The following is a 15,813-nucleotide window of genomic DNA, read 5'->3' as shown; positions in this document are numbered from 1 at the left end:
ACTCGAGACAGCTTGGTTCTTGAGTTTCCCTTTTTAAATCACATACTTGCATCTACACTTGTTCTAGCATGAGGAACTTGTGTCCTGTTTGTTTGTATTGGCTTTTGTTAAATGACTTATGTGTTATGTGTATGTTATGCATTCATCTTGAGCCAATCTTGTTTTCAGCGGGCAGAACCGCCCTTTTTGTTTAGACGTTTGGGAACTATGATTGAGTGGCCTGGGACGTAGTCGTATCGCCTGGTGCTAGCATACTCATTATAGTTGCTCAAAGTGTAGAGGAGTGGGATACGTGGCACCACCTCGATTGGGAGAGTCGGTGAGTTTCTACGTGATCTTATCCTCGGGATTCCAAAAGCACAGCAGCAATCCTTTGTTTATCAGAATCGATATCCTGGTTTTTAAAGACATGCATATCATTAACCTTGACTTTAATATGTTGTCTTGATAGCATGTTGTTTACTCAATATTTGATATGTTGCTTTTACTGGGATTATCATTCTCACCGGTTATCCGGCTGTTGCTTTGTTTTGTATGTGTACTTGGCAACAGGTGGGGCAGGATCAAGTCAGAAGAGGCATGGTTAGCTCCGAGGGAAAGTTGTAGAAGTGAGACTCGGTATAGAAGTCGTGTCAGCATGTTCATCTAGTTTAGATTGTAGCATGTTAGAATTTGAACTTCTTATGTTTGTATTCGTATTGTAATAGCCAAGACCGTCGCATGTTCTAGCCTTTTGGGCATTTGATCAACTCTAGAACTTCATGTATTAGTTGGAGATTTCGTGATTGTAATGCATGATTATTAGTTGATGGTTTGGACTTGAGTTCTAGCATAAATTTCTGCTGTTTTTGCCCTGTATCTGTCCTCGATCGATCGGCAGAAAGTTGCGGATCGAGCGAGAGCTTTTGATGCTGTTCTATGTTTTGATATTTTGTGTCTCGCTCGATCCGCAAAATATTGCAGATCGAGCGAGAGCTGGAATTCTCGGGCAGAACCTTTTTGATTCTAGGCTCGCTCGATCGGTAAGATCTTACCGATCGAGCGGAGCACTGTTCAATTAAAAAAAAATATTATTGCTTTGAATCTTGGATTGTAGCTTGCCTTAATTGTTGTTAATACCGAGATTAGTTGTTTAGAACCGAGGTCTCACATATTTTAACTTGAAGTATAATTACGGATTTCTTAGTCATTGCGTAAGGGATTGAACATAAGCCCAGGACTATTAAGTGTAGCACTACTAATAAGTGGCGCGAATCTTTAGAATTCAATTTGGATGTTAGGTGGTTCTTGAAGGTATCATTGTTCTGTAGTACTATTGATTTGGGTATATAGGAAAATTAACTCGTTTTGTCGGCCCTTATGCGAATGTTGAGGAGATTGGTAATTTGTTTTATCATTTGGGTATGCCGCAGAGTTGTTAGTATTACATGATAGGTTTCATGTGTCGATGTTGTGGAAGTATGGGTCAGACCCATCTTGTATCTTGAGGGCAGTTGAAGTAGAATTGTATAGCTTCCTTTAGCCTTCTTATTTAGAAAAGTTTGGTGATTAGTTGCTAAGTATTTTGGGAATTTGTGGATTTCTCAAGAGCTCAAGTTCTAGATTATATGATTTAAGTTTAGCCGGTGATTAGATATTAAGCATAGTTTCGTTGTTAGGAAGCTTTTAAGTTATGGGTAAGGTCGACATTAGTTATTTATTGGTTTTACGGATATTTATTGATTGAAGTTGCGATACCGGATTTAAGGTTATCGGGCTAAGGTAGGCATCAGATATTTTAGGAGTTAGGTGGCCAATTAAAAACTCTTACAGTCACATGGAAACAATGATTAGAAATTTCTCTTAGTCTAAAATCATTTGAGGATAAATAGGGATTTGCAAATTTACTTTGCAGTGCGAGTTAGTTAGCTCCTTGATTTGTAGGTGTTGACAAGCATCAGAGTGCGCAGCGAAAGCTGATTTGGGCCAACTCATGTGGGTGCAAAGTTAGAAAAATCTAGTGTTGTTAAGTTTATTTAATTTAAATTCCTTATTTGAATTATGTCTAATAAAATATTTTATTATTTATTCAAATAATTTTATTTTACTAACTATTTAATTAATGCTTTTAATTGTTCCAGTTTATTTGTCAAATGATTTTATTGTGCAATTTAAATTGTTTTAAATCTTTTAAAGGTTTAAGCTTGCATATTTAAATGATTTTTAATTGTTTAGTTTATGCTTTTAAATGATTTTAACTGTTTAGCTTATTTGTTTAAATATTTTCGAGTGTCCAACTTATTTATTTTAAATAAGCCTATGTTTAGCGGTTAGTTATTTTAAATTATTTTAAACGTCTAGATTATTTATTTAAATCCTTTTTAATTGTCCAAATCATTTTAAAGATTTTTTTTTATTTACGTTTGTTTATTTATTTAAATTATTTTAAACATTAGCCTGGCCTGTTTAAATTATTTTAATCTCTTAACTTGTTATTTAAATATTTTATTCGTTGCCGTGACATTAAAATATTTATAGTGTTTAATTCCTGGATTTTCTAGCTTGTGCATTTTATTAGTGCAATTAAATATTTAGACCCAAATTTGCTAGTTTGAGTAGCACTTTTAAAAGCGAGTAGCACTTTTCCCATTGCACTCACACACTCACATTTTATATGTTACACCTATACATACACTCTCAACCTTACACTTACACTCAAGACTTAACCCTAGCCTCCATCATTTTACACCCAAAATACACCTAAAACTTACGCCTAAAACACACACACACACCTCACGACATTCTTCAATCCTCTTCACCAAGAATCAGCGGCATCTTCATCTCCCTCACCTGTTTCCCGTCACCGACCGCCACCAGCAGCGGCGCAGCTCACCCATAGCTCGATCTGCTCGAGATTCTTCTCCATTCCCTTAGCTCGATTCCAGCCCTTTGAGCTCCCCATTTCGTTTAATCTCTAAGTTTAGGCAAGGATATGGATCCTTTGCTTCACCATGTAGATTAGCTTAGCTTGTGATTTGCACTACATGATTTTCTAAATATATATATATATACATGCCCTGTTTTCGTTTTTGAGGTTTCATGTGCTGAAATTTCAATTTTTATGCTTGAGTTTTGGATACTATGATCTGGGTTCATTGAATAATAGGATGTTATGCATTTGATCAAAGTTGTCTTGAATGATGAATGCCTTGAGTTTATCCAAAACTTTCAGACTTGATTTCCTATCTTGTTGGGGTTCGATTTTTTTTTTCTTTCAGAATGTGTATATATCATGTGTTTGAATTATTATTTTGTTTTTATGTGTTTGATTTTGTTGATTGGGATGGTGCATTAGGGGTTACCATGGGTGATATGTAGTTCACATGATAGCTTCTAGTTTGGCTTGTAGTTGGCTTGAAGGTTTGGTTGGAGATGCATTAGAATTTGAGGATTTGGGGCTTGGTTTGATAGTGTTTGAGGGGCTGCCCTTGAGTTGGGATTATGATGATTCAAGGTGAGTGGTAAGGGCTGGAAACGAGGTGGATTGTTGGCCTTGGTCCTAGGATTAGAGGCTTGGGAGATTTGAAGATTTATAGCTAAGATGGGGTTGAGTTTGAGATTTTAAACTTGAGCAGAATTTTTATGTTAGTTGGGGCTGTCCGGAGAGATGTGATTAAGGCATGGTTAAAAGTGAAATTTCATGGTGGGCTCAGGACTGGAAATTTTTTTAAATGTCGGAGTTAGGTTGGTTCAAGCGGGAATTAATTCGGTTAAGATTCGGTCGAGTTCTAGACATATAAAGAAGGTGTGCAGAATTTTGAAGTCGTAGGAGGTGGCTGTCCAAAAATGGGATTTTTGTAGAATGATGGGATATGGATAATACATCGAGGATGATTTCATGGCTTAGTTCTAAGTGTCATGGAGCTGTGGTTTCAAGCGGAATTCTTTTTGAGTAAGAATCAAGCAAGTTATAAATTTTACGGGCAAATCGCTCAAATTGTCTTAAGCGCTACTTTTTGATGCTAGCCACTCCCTCGGGCAAGAGATTCCATCGCCGCCCCGATTCCCTGCTGAGTACACAGCCTCTTTGAACATCTTTGCAGAGGGTAACTCGGAGTTCGGGTTTAATATCTTGCACTCACTAGGCTCTACCGCTGAAAAGGAGCACTTGAAGTCCTTGTGTTTAAAAGACTGCACTCTAGGCGGCAGCAACCTACTTCGGGTAAGTCTTTGTTGGTATACAAGTGTCCTATCTTGGATTTCTTACTAAATTACGTTGAAATTGTAGGGATTAATGCAGCTCTACAACAGCTTGGACCGGGCTGCTGTGAATCACCAGGAAGCTCAAGCCGAGACCATCCATGACCAAGAACGGGCCAAGTCCACGACCCGCGAGCTAGCTGAGTTCCAAGAAGTGCATACGGCGGCTCTGGCATCGATGCAGTCCAAGTGTGATCGAGCCCAAGACGAAGCAGCTGGGTACTGCAGGGAGTTGGCGAAGGCCACAGATGTCAGAGCTGAATTGGATACTTACCGAGTAGGGGAGAAGGCGCGACTAGCAACCTTCATGCAAATTCAGGCCTTCCTAGAGGTCCTGGGACCCAAAGCCTTCAAATTTCTCAAATTTGGTGTCTAGGGTTGTTGAAAGCAGCTTGAAGAGGCCGGGCTACTTTCATCCGAGGCAGCGTCCCACTTCCTAGATATACATAAGATACTTGCTGATCTTCTCGATGATATACTCGCTGAGCTAGAGGCCGAGGACTTGGAAACCAAGACCGGCACATATGAAGAAATGGCGACAGATCTCAAGGCTGGGGAAGATCATGTGCAAGAGAAAACTACAAGGTCTTTTGAGGAAGAAATTCCCCCGGGAAAGTAGACTAGGGCACTAGTACTGGACTTTAACTTTTGTTTTTATAATTGTATGTCCAGTCTAGGATGGACCTCGATAAACTTCCATCTTTTGCATTCCCGTGATCTTAATATGATATTGAATGTTTAACATATTCTAGGCTTAAGTAATTTGCAAAAAATATATGTTAAAGTAATATCTGCGTCTCGGGCCAATCTTAGTTCGAGACACAGTTCGATGCCCAGGTTTCGAGCATGGGCATAAGTAGGCGTGGTCATGGATCGAGTTAAGTTATAGCACCCAAGTCTCACTTGGGATTAGATTTGGTAAGGCCTAGCCAAATGTAGGTGCCAAAGACGCATACACGGGCTTAGGTGGGTAGGGTCAGAGACCGAACCAAAATGTGGTGCCAAGACCTCATACACTTGGGCTCAAGTGGGTAGGGTCAGGGACCGGGACCGGGACCAAGCCAAATTTTTCTGTCAAGGCCTCACACTTGTGATTAGTTGGCCGGGTCAGGGACCGAGCCAAAATTTGGTGCCAAGGCCTCATACACTTGTTTTAGGTGGGCAAGGTCAGGGACCGAGCCAAAATTTGGTGCCAAGGCCTCATACACTTGGGCTTAGGTGGGAAAGGTCAGGGACTGAGCAAAAATTTGGTGTCAAGGCCTCACACTTGGTCTTAGTTGGCCAAGTCAGGGATCGAGCCAAAATTTGGTGCCAAGGCCTCATACAAGTTCTTAGTTGGGCAAGGTCAGGGATTGAGCCAAAATTTGGTGTCAAAGCCTCATATACTTGGGCTTTGATGGGGAAGGTCAGGGAAAGAGCCAAAATTTGGTGCCAAGACCTCATACACTTTGGCTTAGTTGGGTAAGGTCAGGCACCGAGCCAAAATTTGGTGCCAAGGACTCATATACTTGGGCTTAGTCAGGCAAGGTCATGACCGAGCCAAAATTTGGTGCCGAGGCCTCATACACTTGGGATTAGTTTGCTGAGTCAGGGACCTAGCCAAAATGTGGTGCCAATGCCTCATACACTTGGGCTTAGTTGGGAAAGGTCAGGGACCGAGCCAAAATTTCGTGTCAAGGCCTCATACACTTGGGCTTAAAAATCAGCAAACATCCGTAAGCAAAAATTTTGGTATTTATTGATGTCCAAAAAATAATATGTGGTTCCCAAAGGCTACAAAATACTTAAAATTTGCAAAATTATACTTATGAAAAATATTTTTTCAGATGATAGACATTCCAAGGCCTTTTCAAGTGACGGCCTTGGTAATCTTCCCGGTAATAGGCACCCGCAGTGGTCTTCTGGATGATCTTGAATGGTCCTTCCCATTTAGGGTCCAGCTTCCCTACTTCCCATGTTGGCTGAGCTTTCCTGAGCACCAGGTCACCAACTTGAAAACTGCGTAGCTTGACCCTTTTATTGTAGGCCAGAGCAATCCGAACTCTATATGCTTCCATCCAAATCAGAGCCCGCACTATTGTCTCTTCAATTACGTCCAGGTCTGCCTCTTTTTATTTGCCGTTTGCTTCATCATACCCTTGCACCCGGGCCGATGATGCTCCTATCTCCGCGTGTAACATTGCTTCCGATCCATAGACTATGCTGGACGGGGTTTCTCTTGTGGCCGTCCTGGGTGTAGCGCGGAATGCCCAGAGGACACTAGGTATTTCTTCCACCCAGTCCTTGCCTGCTCCATACAACCAAGCCTTCAAATCCTGTACTATAGATCTGTTGGTCACCTCCAATTGTCCATTGGCTTGGGGGTAAGCCACAGAAATAAAGGACTCTATGATCTTTATTTCTGAGCACCATGCTTGAAACTTGCTGCCTTGAAACTGTCGTCCGTTATCCGAAACCAACTTTGGTACCCCGAATCGGCATAATATATTCTTCCAAAAGAACCTAAGCACATCTGCCTCTGTAATTCAAGCCAACACCTCTGCCTCTACCCATTTTGAAAAATAATCCATCGCGACAATCAAGAACGTTTTTTTGATCTGGAGCCGTGGGAAAAAGGTCCCACGATGTCCATACCCCACTGATCAAATGGGCATGTAGCCAAGATTGGAATCAAAACAGTTGTTGGGTGGTTGATAGAGCGCCCATGCCGCTGACATCCTTCACATTTTCGGACCTACAAGAAAGCGTTTGACGTCATAGTCGGCCACCAATATCCTGCCAGGAGCACTTTTCTCCCCAATGACATAGCTCTTAAGTGCTCCTCACAACACCCTTCATGTATTTCTCTCAGTACATACTCCGCTTCCTCTTCCCCCAAACATCAAAGCAGAGGGCGGGAGAAAGATTTCATATACATAGCATTTTCAACAGTACAAAGCGCAGATCCCTCCTCCGCATCTATAATTCTTTAAATCGATCACTAGTTAACTCTCCCTTCATCATGTATCATAACAACCCACTCATCCACCCCTGTTCTGTTGGTGCTGGTCCTGGAGAATGATGTCCCGAGGTAAGCTTATTTTGATAGATGACCTCCCGATCAAACAGCACTTTCAGGTATGTGGCCATCTTGGCCAGGGCATCCGCCTCCATATTCTTCGTCCTTGGTATCCGCACAATGCTCCATTTGACGAAATGTTTGGAGAGTTCTTGTATAGCTCGTACATACTCAACCAATCTCTCATTTTTGATCTCATATGTACCCATGAATTGTTGAGTTTCCAGTTGGGAATCAGAATGGATAATAACCCGATCTATTTGCATCTTCTTAGCCGATCGCAGGCCCACCAGAACGGCCTCATATTCAGATTCATTGTTTGAGGCTCGAAAATCCAATTTTAGTGCCAATTTTACTTTTTCTCCTATTGAAGAAAATGAATACTTCTCCTACACTGCTACCTTCCCTGTTCGATGCTTCATCCACATACACCTTCTAGATTTCCTTAACATGCCCGTGGGTCATTTATGCAATAAAATTTGATAACGTTTGAGCTTTGATAGCGGTCCGGGGCTGGTATTCAATTTCATACTCCCCCATGATTCCACTGTCCACTTAACCAATCTACCCGAGATATCGGGCTGAGTCATGATTATGCTAATGGCACTGTTTGTCAGCACTGTAATCGAATTAGAGAGGAAATAAGGTCTCAACCGCCGAGCCGTGGTGATCGGGGATAAAGCTATCTTCTCTAACTCGGTATACTGGGTATTTGATCCCGAGAGTGCATGACTAACATAATAGACAGGAATCTTGTCCATCCAGTCTTGCACCATGACCAAGCTGACTGCGTGCTGGGTTGTGGACAGATACACCCAAAAAATCTCTCCCGAGTTCGGCTTAACTAAGACACGAAGATCGGCTAAGTGTTCCTTTAGATACGCAAAATCTATCTCACATTGATCATTCCATTCAAATTTCTCTGTCTTCCACAGCACTTGAAAGAAGTGTTAGCTGCAATGAGCTGAGCGAGAAATAAATCTGGACAGGGTTTTTATGCGGCCTGTGACACACTAGACATCTCGGATGGATTTGGGTGAAGCCATTTCCTGGACAGACCTCACCATCTCTGGATTGACTTCAATGCCTCATTCCGTGACAATGTATCCCAGAAAACTCCATCCCTTGACTCCAAAGGTACACTTAGCTGGATTCAACTTCATACCATACCTACAAAGAGTAGAGAACGTCTCCTCCAGGTCAGGTATAAGGTAATTCTCTTTATTGGATTTTATTAGTACGCCATCCACGTATACTTCCATTTTCCGGCCCGCATGCCCTTTGAATATTTTGTCCATAAACCTCTGGTACGTGGCACCCGCGTTCTTGAGACCAAATGGCATGACCACGTAATAGTAAGTGCTGAAGGGGATCGGTTAACTCGTGCTCGAAAACGCAACGGAAATATAAAATTTTTAATAAAAGAAATCCGAGCACTTGTGTAGTATTCAAAAAAACTCAAACAACCATAGGGTGTTTAGAATTTTACCTATCAATCTCAAAGATTGATTTATGGCTCCAACCAAGTTGATAAACAACTAGGCTCTTGAAAAATGGTAGACTCAATCTACAAGCTTCCAAGAGCACTCCTTGCTCAAAATGGATTCAACACTTCGAGCCTCCGAATTAGGTCCACGACTAGACGATCTAAATCCGCTCTAAATATGCACTAGAATATTTAGAGAATTTTTCATTGAGATATCCTTTTCTTTCTTCCTCAAAAAGTTGAAAGAAAAATTGGAGAATTCTTATGATAGTGTTCGGCCACCACTAGGATTTTATTAGTGGAATATGTGAATGTGTGTATGTAATTATAATGGAGGAGGATTAATTAGGCACAATTAAGCCATGCATGGAAAAGTGCAAGTCATGCATGGAAAATTGTAAACTATCATCCAACTCTTCAAATTCCATCACACACAAACATATATATATATCATATATATATATATATATACACGCCCAAAATATATATACATATATAAATATATATATTTAAATGTTTTGAACTTATTTTAATTAAATATTAAACCTAAACCCATTTAAGTTTAATCAATTAATTAAATTCAACTTGAACTCATTCAAGTACACTAGTATCAATAATTATACAACACTATATTAATTTGAGCTCTACTAGACTAAATAGTGTTTAATTAATTCAACACTTGAATTAATTTAATTATTTGTACATTAAAATGTCTACTAGTGTTAAATTAATTCAACACTTGAATTATTTAACTAAGTTCAAAATAATAGTTTAGAAAATCACCATTTTCATAAACTAATTATTTTAAGTCAACTTTTAATCTTGGAACACATTCACAAATTAAAAGTTACTTATTCCATTCATTCTCCAATTTAGAAGTCAAACTTCTAATTTATTTTACTTATAAACTCCTTTATAAGTTGTTCAACACAATGAACTAATTTTAATCTCAACGGGATCTAGAAAGCTAGTACTTGTGTGACCCTCAATGGTTCACTGATACAACTAGCAGTGGGTTCACATCTCCATGTGATTCAGGATCAACAAGTCCCTTATATGAGCATACCCTAGATAGCTCCATTCTTATTAATCAACACATTGATAATAAGAACGTTAGAAAACTCAAGTCTGATAGTACCCAACCAGTCATGTAAACATCTAGCAGCATTGCTTACATGAATCCCTAGGTATCAAATGATAGTGCCTGCAAGAACCAATCAATTATGGTTAGCGTACAGTATGGTCCCTTCAACTCATATATCCCGACCGATTCGACAACCATTGGTTTATCGAGAGTTGTCATTGAATCGATAACTATGTGTCATGCCGTAGTTGCATCGAAAGTGTAATTCAAGAAACTCCTTTCTTAATTTCCACTTACTCTGATCAGAGATTTCAAGCTACGTATGCATGATATAACATAGGATATCCATACCCGTAGGTAAGTGATGAAACTTAAAATTTGTAATTATTTATATGTTAAAAAGTGTGTTTTAAAATTTAAGTTTAATTAAAATTATGAAGTTGTATTATTTTAGTGTTATGTGTTTATATTTAAATGTTTTACTAAAATGTTGTATTTTACGGTTTACGCAGGTTTGGTAAAAATAAAATTACTCAAGCTACAGAGGTCATAATGGAGTAATCTCAAAACCTGTAGAATCACAAAAGAGGCATCTTCAACTTTGTAGAAGACAAGAAATTCCAAAAACTTCATTAAGATGATCAAAATAATCAAACATCAAAATGGAGATAGATTTACTTTTACTATGACCAGCTTGGAGTAAAAATATCATAAGTATTTCATATGTTATCCAAAAGGGGTGAATGAGTTGTCCAAACACATCTACACAAAATATCCTACGTGTTCTATGTTGAAAAGAAAGGCTGAATCGGTGGTCTAAGGCATCAAACATGCCAATTAAAGTTGGGTCATGGTATTGACATTCAAGGAGACAAGCACCCACCAACTTTACTATTTCACATTTAATGAGCCTTGGACTCTTGCTCTCATTTGGCCTATAAATAGATGTGTTGTATAAGCTTTGTAGTGTGTAAGAGTGTAGAGAATTCTTCATTTGTAAAATAAATATTGTGTGTGTGAGAATAAAAGTTTGAGTGTGCAAGTTTCTCAAGTTCAAGTATGAAATTTCTTTTATCTTTATTCTTGAGTTTCATGTTCATGGAAAGCTAAATCTTTTTATGTCAAGGTGAAAAGGTTTCATTGTTGGTCAAGTAAGATTGTCTATATTTTGTATATTCTTTTCTTTTCTATTTTTATTTTTACTAATTGATCTTTATTTGTAGGTATAATTTTGGATGATTTGTTGTTATCTATTTACATCAAATGCTTGGTACCTTGAATGTGGTTACCTTGATTTGTTGTCAAATATGATACAATAAATACTACAATAATTATATACTATAAATATATGTATCTATTTATAATAAAGTCATATATATTATTTAGACGATAGCGCGACACTGTCGGTTGTTCTAAATAATATATTGTGATTTGAACTAACATTTACTTTCTCGCATCTAACTTTTACTTTATCGCAACTAACATTTACTTTTCCGCAACTAACATTTACTTTATCGCATCTAACATAAAGTCATATATTTTATTTAGACGATAGCGTGGCTCTGCCGGATGTTCTAAATAAAATATTATGATTTGATCTAACATTTACTTTTATGTCAATTTATATTTATGCATTTATATATATATTATGGGTACCATGTATTAAATATCGGTTGATATTAATATAGTGGGAACTATATTATATGATATACTTGTTTAAATATTTCATTGTTCTTTTATGTTTATTTTTATTTTAGTTTCTTTTATTTATTTTTATTAAGCAATATTAAATAAACCAACAATGAACCTTTGAAACCTTGACAATTTTATAATTTGTGTATTTGAAGTTTTATAATAATATTTTCATCTATAATATATTATTGCTAAAATTAAACTTACAACATCCTCTCCGTGGATCGATCTCGTACTCACGAGTATATTACTTGCAGACAACCTACACTTGGGTGAATTACAATTTAAGTTGTAGCAAGTTTTTGGCGCCGTTGCCGGGGAGGTATAAATTAAGTTTAATTTTGTTATTATGTAAATAGTATGTTGTTTTTTATTGTATGATTGTTTGGAGTCGTAAACAAAGTGGTAGACTTGTTCGAGTAACTGAAAATATTTTAAACATGGACGATAATTCTAATAATCAAGATGATAATAATAATAATCATCATCATCAAGAACATGAACAACCAAGAACACTTAGGCACCATATGAATCCAATAAGAACTAGTACACCATCTTGTTTAGTTTTTCCTCCTGATGCATCTAATTTCAATTTTAAGCCACAAGTCATTCAACTTTTACCAAATTTTCATGGCTTAGATTCTGAAAATCCATATTTGCATTTAAGAGAATTTGAGGAGGTTTGCAACACTTATAATGATCAAAATTGTAGCATGGATACTGTTCGATTAAAGCTTTTCCCTTTTTCCTTAAAAGATAAAGCTAAAACATGGTTGCAAAATTTGAGATCAAGTTCAATAAGATCATGGGAAGAAATGCAACAACAATTTCTAAAAAAGTTTTTTCCTTCCCATAGAACAAACTCTTTTAAAAGACAAATTACAACTTTTTCTCAAAAACAAGGGGAAACATTTTATCAATGTTGGGATAGATATAAAGAGTTACTTAATACATGCCCACATCATGGTTTTGAAATATGGAGAATAGTTTCTCACTTTTATGAAGGTTTAATACCTAAAGATAGGCAAATGATAGAATTCATGTGTAATGGAACTTTTGAAGATAAAAACCCAAATGAAGCTATGGAATATTTGGAGTCATTAGCAGAAAATGCTCAAAATTGGGATAATATAGGCTCAATTGAACCACCAAGTAAAACCAATAATTCAACAAATGGAGGTGGTATTTATCATCTTAAAGATGATGTAGATGTTCAAGCTAAACTTGCATCTTTAGCAAGAAAAATCGATTCATTAGAAATGAAAAAGAGTGATCAATTAAAAAGTGTTCAAGAAATTGTTTGTCATATATGTGACACACATGATCATCTTACAAAAAATTGTCCTACTTTGCCTTCATTTAAAGAATGTCTCCATGAACAAGCCAATTATGTTAACAATTTAAAAAAACCAACATTAGATCCTTTTTCACAAACATACAATCCTGGTTGGAGAAATCATCCCAATTTTAGTTGGAGGAACGGTAATAATGTACAACCTTCACAACAACCTTTTCAAAATAACCAAAATCATCAAGGTTATGCTCCTTATATCCCACCTCCAAGAAAAAAATTTGAAGATGAAATTCATGCATACATTCAAAAGCAAGAGTCTATCAATATTCAAAACATTCAATCTATGAATGATTTGAAAGAAACTCTTGCAAAATTTGCATCTGCACTTAATATTCATGAAAAAGGAAAATTTCCATCTCAACCACAACCTAATCCTAAAAATCAAAATCAAGAAAAATTTGATCAAGTAAAATCTGTTATTACTCTTAGAAGTGGTAAAATAGTTAATGATCCATATAGTGATGAAAACAAAGATCAATTAAACTCAAAGAGTAAGGATTCAAATCCTGATACTTTTGAGAAAGATGATGCTTTGAGTCCTAAAAATAAGAAAATTGATGATAAAATAAATAAACATGTTCCTTTTCCTCATGCATTAGTAAATAATAAAAAACAAAAAAATGATTCTGATATTTATGAAGTTTTTAAACAAGTAAAAATAAATATTCCATTATTAGATGCTATTAAACAAGTGCCTTCTTATGCAAAGTTTTTAAAAGATTTATGTACTGTGAAAAGACAATTGCATGTAAAGAAGAAAGCATTCTTAACGGAGCAAGTAAGCTCTATTATTCAAAATAATTCTACCTTGAAATATAAAGATCCCGGTTGTCCAACAATTTCATGTATTATTGGAAAAAATAAAATTAAAAAAGCTTTGTTAGATTTGGGAGCAAGTGTGAATTTAATTCCTTATTCAGTTTATGAAAAGCTTAAGTTGGGAGATTTAAAACCTACATCTGTCACTCTTTTACTAGCCGATAGGACAATCAAAATACCTAGAGGTATCGTAGAAGATGTGTTAGTTCAAGTCGATAAATTCATATATCCTGTGGATTTTATTGTCTTGGATACACAACCAATAGAAGTACATAACGAAATTCCAGTAATATTGGGACGTCCATTTCTAGCAACTTCAAATGCTTTAATTAATTGTCGAAATGGAATAATGAAATTGTCTTTTGGAAATATGACTTTAGAACTTAATGTGTTCAATTTATGTAAACAACCAAGTATTAATGAAGATGAAGATGATAATGCAATAGAAACAATTGTGGAAGAAAATATACACCAAGAAAACTTAAATCAACAATCTGAAGTTTGTTTAGTGGAAAGTTTTGATTCAAAAAATGTTTTTAAATCAAAGTTATTTGAAGAAATTAATGAACTTGAAGAAGTAAAAGAAAATGATCATCCAAAACTTGAATTAAAACCCTTGCCAATAGAACTAAAATATGCTTTTCTTGGTGAAAATCAAACCTATCCTATTGTAATATCTTCTACCCTCTTACCAAAACAAGAAGAAGATGTAATAACACTACTTAAAAAACACAAAAATGCAATTGGATGGACTTTGCAAGATATAAAAGGTATAAATCCTTTAATCTGCACACATAGAATTCACTTGGAAGAAAATGCTAAAACATATCAACAACCACAAAGAAGATTAAATCCACACATGAAAGAAGTTGTTAAAAATGAAGTTTTAAAACTATTAGATGCCGGAATTATTTATCCAATCTCGGATAGTAAATGGGTAAGTCCAACACAAGTAGTACCAAAAAAATCAGGCATCACTGTTATAAAAAATTAAAAGGGAGAATTATTACAAGCTAGGATTCCATCTAGTTGGCGTATGTGCATTGATTATAGAAAATTAAATGATGCAACTAGAAAAGATCACTTTCCGTTACCATTTTTAGATCAAATTTTAGAGAAAGTGGCAGGTAATCCTTATTATTGTTTTCTTGATGGGTATTCGGGGTATTATCAAATACCAATATCATTAGAAGATCAAGAAAAAACTACTTTCACTTGTCCGTTCGGAACTTTTGCTTTTAAAAGAATGCCATTTGGTTTATGTAATGCCCCGGCTACTTTTCAAAGATGCATGCTAAGTATTTTTAGTGACATGATTGAAGAATTTGTGGAAGTTTTTATGGATGATATAACTGTTTTTGGAAACTCATTTGAAAACTGTCTTAAAAATTTGGAAGAAGTTTTAAAAAGATGTGAAGAAAAAAATCTTGTTTTAAATTGGGAAAAATGTCACTACATGGTTAAATCCGGAATTGTGTTAGGGCATGTCATATCTGAAAAAGGAATTGAAGTTGATAAAGCTAAGGTTGATGTTATTGCTAATCTACCATCACCAAACACGATCAAAGAAATTCGATCATTTTTGGGTCATGCGGGATTTTATAGAAGATTTATAAAAAATTTTAGCATAATATCGAAACCAATTTCAAATCTTTTAACAAAAGATGCACAATTTGAATGGACTCAAGAATGTGAAACTGCTTTTAAAAAGATAATTAATCTTTTAACTACATCACCTATTTTACAACCTCCTGATTGGTCTTTACCATTTGAATTAATGTGTGATGCAAGTGATTATGCTGTAGGAGCCGTGTTAGGACAAAGAAAAGAAGGTAAACCTTATGTGATCTATTATGCAAGTAGAACCTTAAATAGTGCTCAAATCAATTATTCAACAACTGAAAAAGAATTACTTTCAGTAGTGTTTGCATTAGATAAATTTCGATCCTATTTAATTGGTTCTACTACTATTGTTTACACTGATCATTCTGCCATAAAATATTTATCAAATAAACAAGATGCTAAGCCGAGATTAATAAGATGGATTTTGTTGTTACAAGAATTTGATCTTGTAATAAAAG

At 36.1% G+C, this 15,813-nt stretch overlaps 1 non-coding gene across 1 annotated transcript; it reads right to left on the bottom strand.

Moving 5' to 3' along the window:
- Window positions 1-12,418: 12,418 nt before the first annotated feature.
- Window positions 12,419-12,529, bottom strand: LOC140870052 (small nucleolar RNA R71). Its single transcript, XR_012147035.1, has one exon. It is a non-coding gene; the product is annotated as a small nucleolar RNA R71 (small nucleolar RNA).
- Window positions 12,530-15,813: the final 3,284 nt, after the last annotated feature.

The sequence above is a fragment of the Henckelia pumila genome, chromosome 4 (assembly GCF_033568475.1).
Source record: "Henckelia pumila isolate YLH828 chromosome 4, ASM3356847v2, whole genome shotgun sequence".
NCBI classification, from domain to species: domain Eukaryota; kingdom Viridiplantae; phylum Streptophyta; class Magnoliopsida; order Lamiales; family Gesneriaceae; genus Henckelia; species Henckelia pumila.
The sequence above is the reverse complement of the archived record's forward strand: the minus strand, read 5'-3'. Positions and strand labels throughout refer to the sequence as shown.